Source organism: Arachis duranensis, chromosome 9 (genome assembly GCF_000817695.3).
Source record: "Arachis duranensis cultivar V14167 chromosome 9, aradu.V14167.gnm2.J7QH, whole genome shotgun sequence".
NCBI lineage: Eukaryota > Viridiplantae > Streptophyta > Magnoliopsida > Fabales > Fabaceae > Arachis > Arachis duranensis.
In genome coordinates this window covers 48,180,158-48,192,971 of record NC_029780.3, presented here as the reverse complement: position 1 = coordinate 48,192,971, position 12,814 = coordinate 48,180,158, and the positions used below count along the sequence as shown (strand labels likewise).

Here is a 12,814-nt window from a genome sequence, read left to right as displayed (position 1 = left end):
ATTAGAGAAGATCAAAGAGCAATGAGGGAGGAGTAGCAAAGGCAAGGAAGAGACATAGAAGAGCTCAAGGACATCTTTGGTTCTTCAAGAAGAAAGCGCCACCATCATTGAGGTGGACTCATCCTTGTTTTTATTTCTCTGTTTTTCGGTTTTTATGTTATATGTTTGCTTATATTTTGTGTCTCTAGTTCATGATCATTAGTATGTAGTAACTATCTCTTAAAGCTATGAATAATTCCATGAATCCTTCACCTCTATAAATGAAAAATGTTCCTAATTCAAAAGAACAAGAAGTACATGAGTTTCGAATTCATCCTTGAAATTAGTTTAATTATATTGATGTGGTGACAATACTTTTTGTTTTCTGAATGAATGCTTGAACAGTGCATATTTTTTATCTTGTTGTGTATGAATTTTAAAATTTTTTGCTCTTGAAAGAATGATGAACAAAGAGAAATGCTATTGATAATATGAAAAATCATGAAATTGATTCTTGAAACAAGAAAAAGCAGTGAAGAACAAAGCTTGCGAAAAAAAATTGGCGAAAAAAATAGAAAGAAAAAGAAAAAGCAAGCAGAAAAAGCCAATATCCCTTAAAACCAAAAGGCAAGGGTAAAAAGGATCCAAGGTTTTGAGCATCAATGGATAGGAGGGCCCAAGGAAATAAAATTCAGGCCTAAGCGGCTAAATCAAGCTGTCCCTAACCATGTGCTTGTGGCATGCAGGTCCAAGTGAAAAGCTTGAGACTGAGTGGTTAAAGTTGTGATCCAAAGCAAAAAGAGTGTGCTTAAGAGCTCTGGACACCTCTAACTGGGGATTCTAGCGAAGCTGAGTCACAATCTAAAAAGGTTCACCCAGTCATGTGTTTGTGGCATTTATGTATCCGGTTGTAATACTGGAAAACAAAATGCTTAGGGCCACGGCCAAGACTCATAAAAGTAGCTATGTTCAAGAATCAACAAACTTAACTAGGAGAATCAATAACACTATCCGAAATTCTAAGTTCCTAGAGAAGCCAATCATTCTAAACTTCAAATGATAAAGTGAGATGCCAAAACTGTTCAGAAGCAAAAAGCTACAACTCCCGCTCATCTAGTTAGAACTAATATTCATTGATATTTTGAGCTTTATAATATATTCTCTTCTTTTTATCCTATTTGATTTTCAGTTGCTTAGGGACAAGCAACAATTTAAGTTTGGTGTTGTGATGAGCGGATAATTTATACGCTTTTTGGCATTGTTTTTAGGTAGTTTTTAGCAGGATCTAGCTACTTTTAGGGATGTTTTCATTAGTTTTTATGCTAAATTCACATTTCTGGACTTTACTATGAGTTTCTGTGTTTTTCTGTGATTTCAGTTATTTTCTGGCTGAAATTGAGGGACCTGAGCAAAACTCTGATAAGAAGGCTGACAAAGGACTGCTGATGCTGTTGGATTCTGATTTCCCTGCACTCGAAATGGATTTTCTGGAGCTACAGAAATTCGAATGGCGCGCTCTTAACGGGGTTGGAAAGTAGACATCCAGAGCTTTCCAGCAATATATAATAGTCCATACTTTATTCGGGATTTGATGACGTAAACTGGCGCTCAACGCCAGTTCCATGCTGCATTCTGGAGTCGAACGCCAGAAACACGTCACGAACCAGAGTTGAATACCAAAAACACATTACAACTTGGCGTTCAACTCCAAAAGAAGCCTCTGCACGTGTAAAGCTCAAGCTCAGCCCAAGCACACACCAAGTGGGCCCCGAAAGTGGATTTCTGCATCAATTACTTACTTCTGTAAACCGTAGTAGCTTGTCTACTTTAAATAGGACATTTTATTATTGTATTAGTCGTCTTTGACCACATCTTTGAACGCCTAGTCCTTAGACCAAGTCCTTCTCCCTATTTTCGAATTCATATCACATTTTGGGGGCTGGCCATTCGGCCATGCCTGGACCATCACTTATGTATTTTCAACGGTGGAGTTTCTACACACCATAGATTAAGGGTGTGGAGCTCTGCTGTATCTCAAGTTTCAATGCAATTACTACTATTTTCAATTCAATTCGACTTATTCCTATTCTAAGATATTCGTTGCACTTCAACTTGATGAATGTGATGATCTGTGAAACTCATCATCATTCTCAATTATGAACGCGCGTGACTGACAACCATTTCCGTTCTACCTTAGACCGAACGCATATCTCTTAGATTCCTTAATCAGAATATTCGTGGTATAAGCTAGAATTGATGGCGGCATTCATGAGAGTCCGGAAAGTCTAAACCTTGTCTGTGGTATTCCGAGTAGGATTCAGGGATTGAATGACTGTGACGAGCTTCAAACTCGCGATTGTTGGGCGTGATGACAAATGCAAAAGAATCAATGGATTCTATTCCGGCATGATCGAGAACTGACAGATGATTAGCCGTACTGTGACAGAGCATTTGGACCATTTTCACTGAGAGGATGGGATGTAGCCATTGACAACGGTGATGCCCTACATACAGCTTGCCATGGAAAGGAGTAGGAAGGATTGGATGAAGGCAGTAGGAAAGCAGAGATTCAAAAGGAGCACAACATCTTCATACGCCTATCTGAAATTCCCACCAATGATTTACATAAGTATTTCTATCTTTATTTTCTATTTATTTATTATTATTATTCGAAAACTCCATAACCATTTATTATCTGCCTAACTGAGATCTAGAAGATGACCATAGCTTACTTCATACCAACAATCTCCATGGGATCGACCCTTACTCACGTAAGGTTTATTACTTGGATGACCCAGTGCACTTGCTGGTTAGTTGTGCGTGGTTGTGAAGAAAGTGCTGAGTTAAAAACGCGCATACCAAGTTGAATCCATTGTTGATGATCACAATTTCATGCACATATAATTACACTACAAGAAAAATATCCATTCAGCCACACTTTTTTAAGCTACATTTGAAAAGCGTAGCCTATTCTTGGCTACGCTTTTTTCCATGTTGCCTTTTTATAAGAGAAAAAGATACACAATTGTGGCATCATTTAAAAAGTGTAGTCTTAGGTATTTTAGAAATCACGTATAAAGTGTAGCCATATGTTAATATCTATAGGTTCACTTTTGGTATCAAAGAAGACGCTTTTAAAGGGTAGCTTATTTGTTAAGTTTTGGATGTATTTTAAAAATGATGCCTAATATATAAGACGCACACTCAGCTCACACTCGGTGAAAATTTTCCCTCCAAGAGAAGAAAACCCTTTCACCCTTCACCTTTCACCTTTCACCTTTCAGAGAAGAAAACCAAGAGTGATCGGTGTTTTCGCTGCTTCTTCTGTTTGCAGTGGTCTCGAATGAAGGGTTATTTTCTTCTTCCTTACGCTTGCTTTCCTCAGTGAAGGGTTCAGAGAAGAAAACCCTCAGCTCAAACTCAGCTCACACTCAGAGAAGAAAACCCTCCAAGAGTCACCATTCACCGCGCAAAGAAAACCCTTTCAGAAAACCCTCCTGCATCACGCGAATCGAAAACCCTCACCATCGCGAAGATCGCACCCCAGTCACCACTCACCCCCACTCACCACTCACCGCCACACACCACTCACCACTAACCACTAACCGTCGCTCCTCTTCGCCCTCCTGCACTGATCGTCGCGCGCCGCCCATACCGTCGTCGATCTCTGCGCTTCTCGTCGTCCTCTCTGTGCTCACGTCGTCGATTAGGTATGTATTAATTTTCATTTGATTCTGAAATTTGAGGGGTTTAGGGTTCCGATTTTAGTAACCGGTTTCTTCTCTGTAATCACAAACACAACAACTATGGTCTTGTTTATTTCTTGTATTTCAATTAGAATGTTGAAATTTGAGAGTAACGCATGAGCCAAATACGCCATTTTTGAGCTGAAATCGTATTTGGTTTGGGTGACATTTTAAGATGTTTATTTATTTTTCAGGTGACATTTGTATTGAACTGTATTTAGTTAATTAGATTCGAGTAATTTGTTTGGTGTTTTGTTCACGGCATCTAAGGCCAAGACATTCTTTTTTACCATTTGATCACGAAAATTTTCTAAACACTTGAATAGTTTTGATTCCATCCAATACCCAATTCTGTGTTTAGGGTAATCAACGGTGCTGGAGGATTGCTTCTAAATTTATGAATTTAATTAATTTGTTACAAAATTAAATGGTTTGTTAAAGAAAAAGTTTATTTGTCCCATCATGGTTTGGATTTGTGGTTGCAATTCTAGCTGCAGTAAAATTTGCAGTTGATGCTGCTGTAATTGTTGTAAAGGGCTATAAAATTGTAACATCAGTGCCCGTAATCTTGGTTGCAGAGTTTGAAAAAAAAGGTTCTGTTTGCTTTACGTTCTTAATTCTTATGGCCAATTTTGACCTTTCAAGAAAGCCGGAGATGTTTGCTGGACCGCAGTTCACCAGGTCTCTCTCTATCTCTCTTGCTATTTATGTTCTTGCATCCTGTTTGACTTCAAAAATCTGTGATTGGGGTTTCTATTTGAATTTGATTTGGGATTCAACTCTTATGATTAGAATTTATTGCTGATGATTAAGGTTCTAGTTTTAATTGATTGCCTATTCAGCTACCGTGTTTAGGAAAGGCGAAGGGATGAGCTTACAAGAATGAGATTGCAGCTTAGAATTCCTGCATTTGAAAGGGGTTTTTTTTACCTGTGAAGATTCTGTACAGTATTTTGAAAATGGATTTCATATTCTTAAAGGTGAATAGTATCTAAACATTTTCTTCTAAATTTAATGAACCTGCTTTACATTTACTCCATCTTTCTCTTTATGCTGCTCAGTTTTACTTAGATTTGGCAAATTAAATGTGCTGCAGTTCTTTCCAACTGCTGAGGAGTCAATGGATTACTATAATGAGAAATGATGTGTTGATGGAAAAGGACTTGTTCTGCCCAGTCAGATTGTAAGGCCAGCTTTGCTATGTGCTAGTTCAGCCGAAAATTGGGGATTCTAGAGTATTACACTCTTACTTCTTCTTGTTTTATGTCTTACCTCTTACTTTATCTTTTGTTTAGAGGTATGTCAAATATTATATATGGAGGGACCAAATCCAGTTTCAAGTGCACAAGGAAGCACGTCAGAAAATTCAAGTTTGTTCTTATCTTCAGTTGCTGGCTCAGTTCATTAGGAATCTTTTGCATCCCAACAGAGATTAGCAGGCCATAATTTTTTTCTTGATTAATTTTTTCCTTTGATTTTTCATTCATTTTTTCTTCTCTTCTTAATTTCCATTTCTACTGATGTTCTTATGCGTTACAACAATTTTTTGCTGTTTCAATTTATTGCAATTTTTGTCCAAAAATTAAAAGAACTTTTGTTATTTGTTCTTATCATAAGTTGACCCCTTTATGGTATAATAGGACATGGTTTGCCTGTTTTGAATAAAGAAGGTAATCTGGCATCTCTAGATACTGATGAAGGAGGTTGGGTCTTCGATTCTTCATCTTCTGAGGTACAAATGTTACATCGAGTTATCCTATATTCCTTGTATCTACTGGTTTTGTGGAGTATTTAGTGGAATTGATTTCAGAAAATGATCTTGAATTGGTAAATAATTCTGGTATGACAGTGTTACAATACGCTGCTTATAGTTGGGATGAGAATATTAACATCAAGATTGCAAAATGTTTTGTTTGTAATTGAGAGGGAGTGAACTTTTCAATTATGATTTCTTTTGTATATAATAGGTTCAATATCCTGGAGTTCAGCATATCATAAGACAGATATCCATAACTTGCAAGCATTTGCTTTGTACATGCAAAAGGCAGATATCAAATTTGATCTATGTTCAATAACAACAGAAATGGAAACATAGGTGAACTTCCTTTTCTGATTATATTGACACTTTGTTGGTTCACAACTCATATATTCCACACTTCCACAAAATTCTGCATTTTATCTTAGAATATTATAAAATTTCATTCGGAGGTTGATTTAACTGGAAATTATCTATGTCAAGTTTATCTTTAACTTGGATACTCCTTGGTCATTCAGATTTCTTCAAGGACTTGAAACAGATTCAGCAACTGTGAAAAAAAATCAGACAAGCGATTGACAACCAAACTGAAGTTACTGTACAACTCATTAATTATACAAAGACCGGTAAGCAAGTCTAATGTTTCTGCACAGAAAACTACTTTAATAGGCAAAGTTAATATAAAATGATAGGAAATGTTAGCAATTTTTTCCCTTATTAGCACTATTTAGTTCATTAAAAGGAAACAAAATACTATGAAGCCCAGTAGTGCTGCAGTTATTATTCCTATTATCTTTAACCTGCAATAACTGATCAAAAGATGCTGCTTTGTTATCACAGCATTTTGTACTATCCTGAATGGAGGAGGAGGAGCTATTTCAATAGCTCTTGTCTTGAATCAAAATGCTGCCAAGGTAGCTGCGGCTTCGGAAACTGCTGCATTCTCCCAAAATCCTGCACTTGTTCTTGCTCCAGTTATCCCAAGGTATGCCTTTGTTGCTGTTGTACAAAGTGCTTTTGGAGAAGTATTTTCTGATGTTTCTGATGTTAGTATTTCAAATGCCATCTAAATAATGCAGTGTCCAAGGCAATGAAAAGAGCTAACTTCTTTTTCATGTGATTGGTTATTTGGATATTATGGGCTTGATTGTGTAAATGTGTAACTATGATGACAGGGTGAAGTGGATGCTGTTTTTGTTCATGCTATACTAGCAGTGTGAAACTTCCAGTGTGTCTAGTGATTCTTTGATAGTGCTAGTTCAGTTGGATTTTTCATTTCTTCTTGCACTGGGATTTCCCTATAAGCCACGTGGTTTACTGTTGCATTTGTCAGTTTGTTTTACACTTTAATCTCTAATAGCAGTAATAAAGCAAATTTCATGGATTCTAAATCAACTTTGACAAACAATATAAGAATCCCTACATGCAGCATATAGTACATGATAAGTTTGGTGTTCAAGGCACACCAAGAGGGCTTGAACACCATATGGTATGAGATTCTTTTTGAGTCTTGTCACTAATGAATTGAGCAATTGTTCAAGCTTAGAGAGATTGAATTGCCAAGGAATTGGGATCCAATCACCTAAGATTGCCAAGGAGATCAATAGATGCATTGATTGAGGAAGAGATGAAAATGAACTTGATCCGGAGAATGCAACATCTCCTGAGCCTAATGAATTCCCCATCTCTTATCTTACCCATTCTCTTTACTTTCTGCCATTTATTTCCATGTTCATCTCCCCGATTCCCCAATTAAGATTCTGCACTTTATTTCCTGCAACTTACTTTTCCGCCATTTAATTTCCTGCAACATTAACTACACTCTATTTAGCTCAACTAGCATATTCTTCCAACTAAAGTTGCTTGACCAATCTCCCTGTGGGATTTGACCTCACTCTATTGTGAGTTTTTACTTGATGATAATTCGATATACTTGCCGAAGAAAAATTTGTTGAGAGACAAGTTTTCATGCATCAATGGGAAACTCAAGTCATAAAGCCTCCTTCTAAGACATTTGCAATTGATGTTGAGGAGGGTGTAGAACCTCCAAGGCATATCATGGTTGAAGACTTTGAAGGGGATGATCAAGAGATATAGTCATTCATTGATGAATTCTTATCTACATTTAAATCCTCTCCCATTGGACTTAACATGGAGATTAAAGAAGAAAAAGCCAACCTCCTATTCCCTTGGTGAACAATGAAGAAGAGATTGAATTGGAAGAAAGCTACCAAGAGGAAGAGGTTGATATTGAAGAAGCTTGCAAAGAGGTGGAAGTTGTCAAGGAAGAACTCAAGGGAACGGAGTTGCAAATCACCTTGCCAAAATTGTTGGAGACTTCTCCCCCAAAGCCATCACCATCCATCCCTTCATTCAAGTGGGTAAATCTCTCATCTCTGAGCTTAATTAGCCCACTTGAGTATGCTTTGCTTGAGACAGATGGGCAACTTAGAGCTCTTTGTGGCTATAAGAGTAAGAGGGAGATGGTTAGTGGTTGGTAACACAATCCTAGGTTCATTGTGGTAGGAAGCTCACGGCTGAAGTATCATGGTTGGAAGAATACTAAATTGTATTGGTCTAGGAAGTTGTTTGGCAGTGAGAATTTAAATTGTGTGCCACCCGGATGGAATCATGATGATCAACAAGAAGACGGGAGTAAAAGTAAGATCTGGGACCCCGAAATTTATTCTGGCAATCAACAATCTTGGGGCCTAGTCATCTGCTTTAACTTGCTTGAGGGCTTTATGTGCCTAGTTTGGAATCCCAGAAGATATTAGAATTGCAAACATTGGTGGAGATTCCTGGATGAGTTCAAGCACCAGCCACCATAACAACGGACTCCCCAAATGTCCAACTTAAGGACTTTAACTAAAAGTGCTAGGTGGGAGACAACCCACCATGGTATAATCGTTCCTTTGATTTTTTTATTTTTATTTTATTAGTGTTATTCATAATGTTTGCATTAGCATCTGTATACTGCATTCTACATTTTGCATATATTCCAAAAAAAAACGCGTCCAACGCGCGTGCGTGGACCACACGCACGCGTTACATGCAATGCTAAACCTTACAGCGAGTTACGCGGGAGCGTTGCTGAAGGCGTGCCTCAGCCACAAACACGCCCACGCAAACGCGTCCCTGACGCGTCCGTGTCAATTGCAATATCAGCCTTCCACGCGTACGAGTCATCCACGCGTATGCGTGACCCTACAAATCGGCGTAAAAATGTGTTAGGCCGAAAGTTGTGCTGGCCTGGTGCGGGCACTGTGCCAAGGCACAAAATCACCCACTCTGCTGTTCCTCGAGTATTAATGCAATTACTACTATTTTCTATTCAATTCAAGCTTAATCTTGTTCTAAGATATTCGCTTGCATTTCAACATGATGAATGTGATGATCCGTGACACTCATCACTATTCTCAACCTATGAACGCGTGCCTGACAACCACTTTCGTTCTACGTTAGATCGAGCGTATATCTCTTAGCCTCCATTCCGAAAGATCGGAGTCTTCGTGGTATAAGCTAGAATTATTGGCGGCCATTCCTAAGATCCGGAAAGTCTAAACCTTGTCTATGGTATTCTGAGTAGGATCTGGGAAGGGATGACTGTGACGAGCTTCAAACTCGCGAGTGTTGGGCGTAGTGACAGACGCAAAAGGATCACTAGATTCTATTCTAACATGATCGAGAACCGACAGATGATTAGCCCTGCGGTGACAGCGCATTGGACCATTTTCAATGAGAGGACAGGAAGTAGCCATTGACAACGATGATGCCCAACATACAGCTTGCCATGGAAAGGAGTATGAAGGATTGGATGAAGGCAGTAGGAAAGCAGAGATTCAACAGGAATAAAGCATCTCTATGCACTTATCTAAAATTCTTACCAATGAATTACCTAAGTATCTCTATCTTTACTTTATGTTTTATTTATCTTTTTAATTATTAAAACTCCATAACCATTTGAATCCACCTGACTGAGATTTACAAGGTGACCATAGCTTTCTTAAAGCCGACAACCTCCGTGGGATCGACCTTTACTCACGTAAGGTTTATTACTTGGACGAACCAGTACACATGCTGGTTAGTTGTGTGAAGTTGTGAAAAAGAGTGAGATTACAATTGTGCGTACCAAGTTGTTGGCGCCATTGTGTATCACAATTTCATGCACCACTATCATGTAAATGAGACCCTTATTATTTGGCATTAACCCGCCCATACTTTATTTATTTTGTTATCTTTATTTCTAGGTTACTTTTCTTCTTTTCCTCTTCTTTCAGGATGGCCACCAAAGAAGGGAAAGGGAAATCTCTAAATGGGGAGACAAACAAGTCCATCTGCATAATCCTTGGAGAAAAGCGTCAGTTGGAGCCACTGGTGGACGAAATTGTGATCATCAACAATGGCTCCAAAGACTTGGTGCTCTCAAACATAAATCACACTTTGTCACAACTCCGCACAACTAACCAGTAAGTGTACTGGGTTGTCCAAGTAATACCTTACGTGAGTAAGGGTCGATCTCACAGAGATTGTTGGTATGAAGCAAGCTATGGTAATCTTGTAAATCCCAGTCAGGCGGATTTAACTAAATTAAGAGGTTATTGGTTTTTCGAATAATAATAATAAATTAACAGGAAATAAAGATAAAGTTACTCACGTAATCCAATGGTGGGAATTTCAGATAGGTGTATGGAGGTGCTGTGTTCCTTCTGAATCTCTGCTTTCCTACTTCTTCCTTCTAGTTTTTTTTATCACTCCTTTCTATGGCAAGCTGTATGTAGGGCATCACCGTTGTCAATGGCTACATTCCATCCTCTCAGTGAAAATGGTCCAAATGCTCTGTCACAGCACGGCTAATCATCTGTCGGTTCTCGATCATGTTGGAATAGAATCCCTTGATTCTTTTGTGTTTGTCATCACGCCTAGCAATCGCGAGTTTGAAGCTCGTCACAGTCATTCAATTCCGGAATCCTACTCGGAATACCATAGACAAGGTTAGACTTTCCGGATTCCCATGAATGCCGCCATCAATTCTAGCTTATACCACGAAGATTCTGATTAAGGAATCTAAGAGATATGCGCCCGGTCTAAGGTAGAATGGAAGTGGTTGTCAGTCACGCGCGTTCATAGGTGAGAATGATGATGAGTGTCACGGATCATCACATTCATCATGTTGAAGTGCAACGAATATCTAGAATAGGAATAAGTCAAATTGAATAGAAAATAGTAGTAATTGCATTGAAACTTGAGGTATAGTAGAGCTCCACACCCTTAATCTATGGTGTGCAGAAACTCCACCGTTGAAAATACATAAGTGATGAAGGTCCAGGCATGCACCAATTTTATTTTTGAATTTTGTCCCATATGCATTGGTTCTTTTTATTTTGCATTGGGGTAATTTTTGTATCCCCTTATTTAATTTTTTTATCTCAATGCACATGGTAATTTAATTATTTTGATTTCACATGAGCATGCTTCCCAAATTTTGAAATAACTTATTCAATTTAATTCCTTTTTTTCTATCATCCCATGTTCCCATAAAATTCCCTATACTTAAATTATATAAATATCTATCTTAAGCTAACTAAGGATTCAACTTGGGATTTTTAATTTGTTTTTCTGCTTAAGTCTAGTAATGTGGTTATAAAATAGAAGGGGACTAAAAATCTCAAAGTGGCTAACAAGGGTGACATAAAAGGGTAGGCTTATTTGGGATAAGTGAGCAAAAACAAGTAATGGCCTCAATCATATGCAAGCATGTAAATACACTAAATAATGGACATATAGAATAGAACAAAGCAAAGATTGCAATCATAGAGAAGAAAACACAAGAGAATAAAATATTTATGGTTAAATAATGTAACCATATAAATAAGCTCAAAATCTCACAGGTTGTGTGTTCTAGCTTTTAACTATGTTCCAAATACAACTTCCAAACAAGTTTAACACAAAATTTTCAATTTAAATTAGTGAAATTTTTCAAAAATAGGGTCTTAAAATAAACTTATTATTTTTCAACCAAGTAGTATTTAAATGCAAACAATCAGCTACACATGCAATGCAACAATGAACAAAGGAAGAAAATAAGACATTAGTGTTGAGAAGAGAATAACTAACCCATAAAGATCGGTATCGACCTCTCCACACTTAAAGATTGCACCGTCCTCGGTGCATGCTAAGATGTACAAGTGGACGGGCTGCTCCAACTGATGCCTTTCTCTATAGATTGTGCAGATTGACTTGCCTGTCTCCCCATATAGAAGTTCTTCCTTTCCCCTCTCGGTGGCCATCCTGAAAGAAAAGGAAAAGGAAGAAAAGTAACCCAGAAATAAAGAAAAGAACATAAATAAAATATGGGTGTCAATGCCAAACAATAAAGGTCTCAATTACATGGTAGCTACAACATGCAAGTGAGAAAATAGGGGAAGCAAATTGCATATCAATAGTGCAAAAGTTGCAACAATGGGGAAGAGAGTGTGGGTAATGCAAGATAGTGTAAGTGCATATCAATGCAAAAGGAATATCAGTATTATAAAAATTAGCATTGACTTATGAATAATAATACCCAATCAGAATAGAACAAGTCATGAAGCACCAGAATAATGCAAGAAAAGATGCAATAGTTGAAGAAGAGAATTTTAACACCAATGGAAAAAGAAAAAGAAAGTAAGAAAGGAGGAAGAAAGAAATAAGAAGGGAAAGAAAAGATTTAGATTTGGAGAAGAAAAGAAAAGATATCTTGGCTGATCTGGATAAGCTGTGCGTCGCAGACGACACGAACGCGCGCGTGACGCAGTTGTGCGGATAGCGCTTCTATGAAGTGACGCGGACGCGTGGGTCACGCGTTCGCGTGGGTCACGCATTCGCATGGGTCACACGTTCGCATGGAGTGATTTGCGCCATTAGCGCGAGGGCAGCCTCACGGTCGCGTAACTTTCTGTTTGAAACTCATTTTGCCAAATTTTAGGGTGACGCGGTCACGTGGGGGACGCGATCGCGTGGTTGGCCTTTTTCTGAAAAATGGCTCGGACGATTAGGGCACGCATCTGCGTGGTAGGGCTTGTGCTTCTAGCACGAGTCCAGCCAAATTTCAGCTCAACTTACTTCCAAACACCTTTTTTACGTCGATTTTACAGGACCATGCGTTCGTGTGGGTGATGCAGACGCGTGGGGAGGCTATTTTGCAAACGACGCGAACGCGTCAGCGACGCGGTCGCGTAGGCGTATTTGTGCCTAAGGCACGCCTCCAGCCATGCCTTCGCGTGGCTTTCTGCTCACTTTCCTTTTCTTCCTAATGCACTTGTGACGCGGATGCGTTAGCGATGCTTACACG

At 38.6% G+C, this 12,814-nt stretch overlaps 1 long non-coding RNA gene across 5 annotated transcripts; it reads left to right on the top strand.

The window, feature by feature from the left end:
• The first annotated feature begins 3,327 nt into the window (after nucleotides 1-3,327).
• Nucleotides 3,328-6,784, top strand: LOC107465519 (uncharacterized). Of its 5 annotated transcripts, XR_008002755.1 has the most exons (9): nucleotides 3,328-3,689; nucleotides 4,304-4,406; nucleotides 4,568-4,705; nucleotides 4,822-4,908; nucleotides 5,021-5,095; nucleotides 5,366-5,457; nucleotides 5,693-5,820; nucleotides 6,000-6,107; nucleotides 6,322-6,784. It is a non-coding gene; the product is annotated as an uncharacterized LOC107465519 (long non-coding RNA). The 5 variants fall into 5 exon arrangements; XR_008002756.1 differs by having other exon boundaries at nucleotides 4,581-4,705; nucleotides 5,021-5,457; XR_008002754.1 differs by having other exon boundaries at nucleotides 5,021-5,457.
• Nucleotides 6,785-12,814: the final 6,030 nt, after the last annotated feature.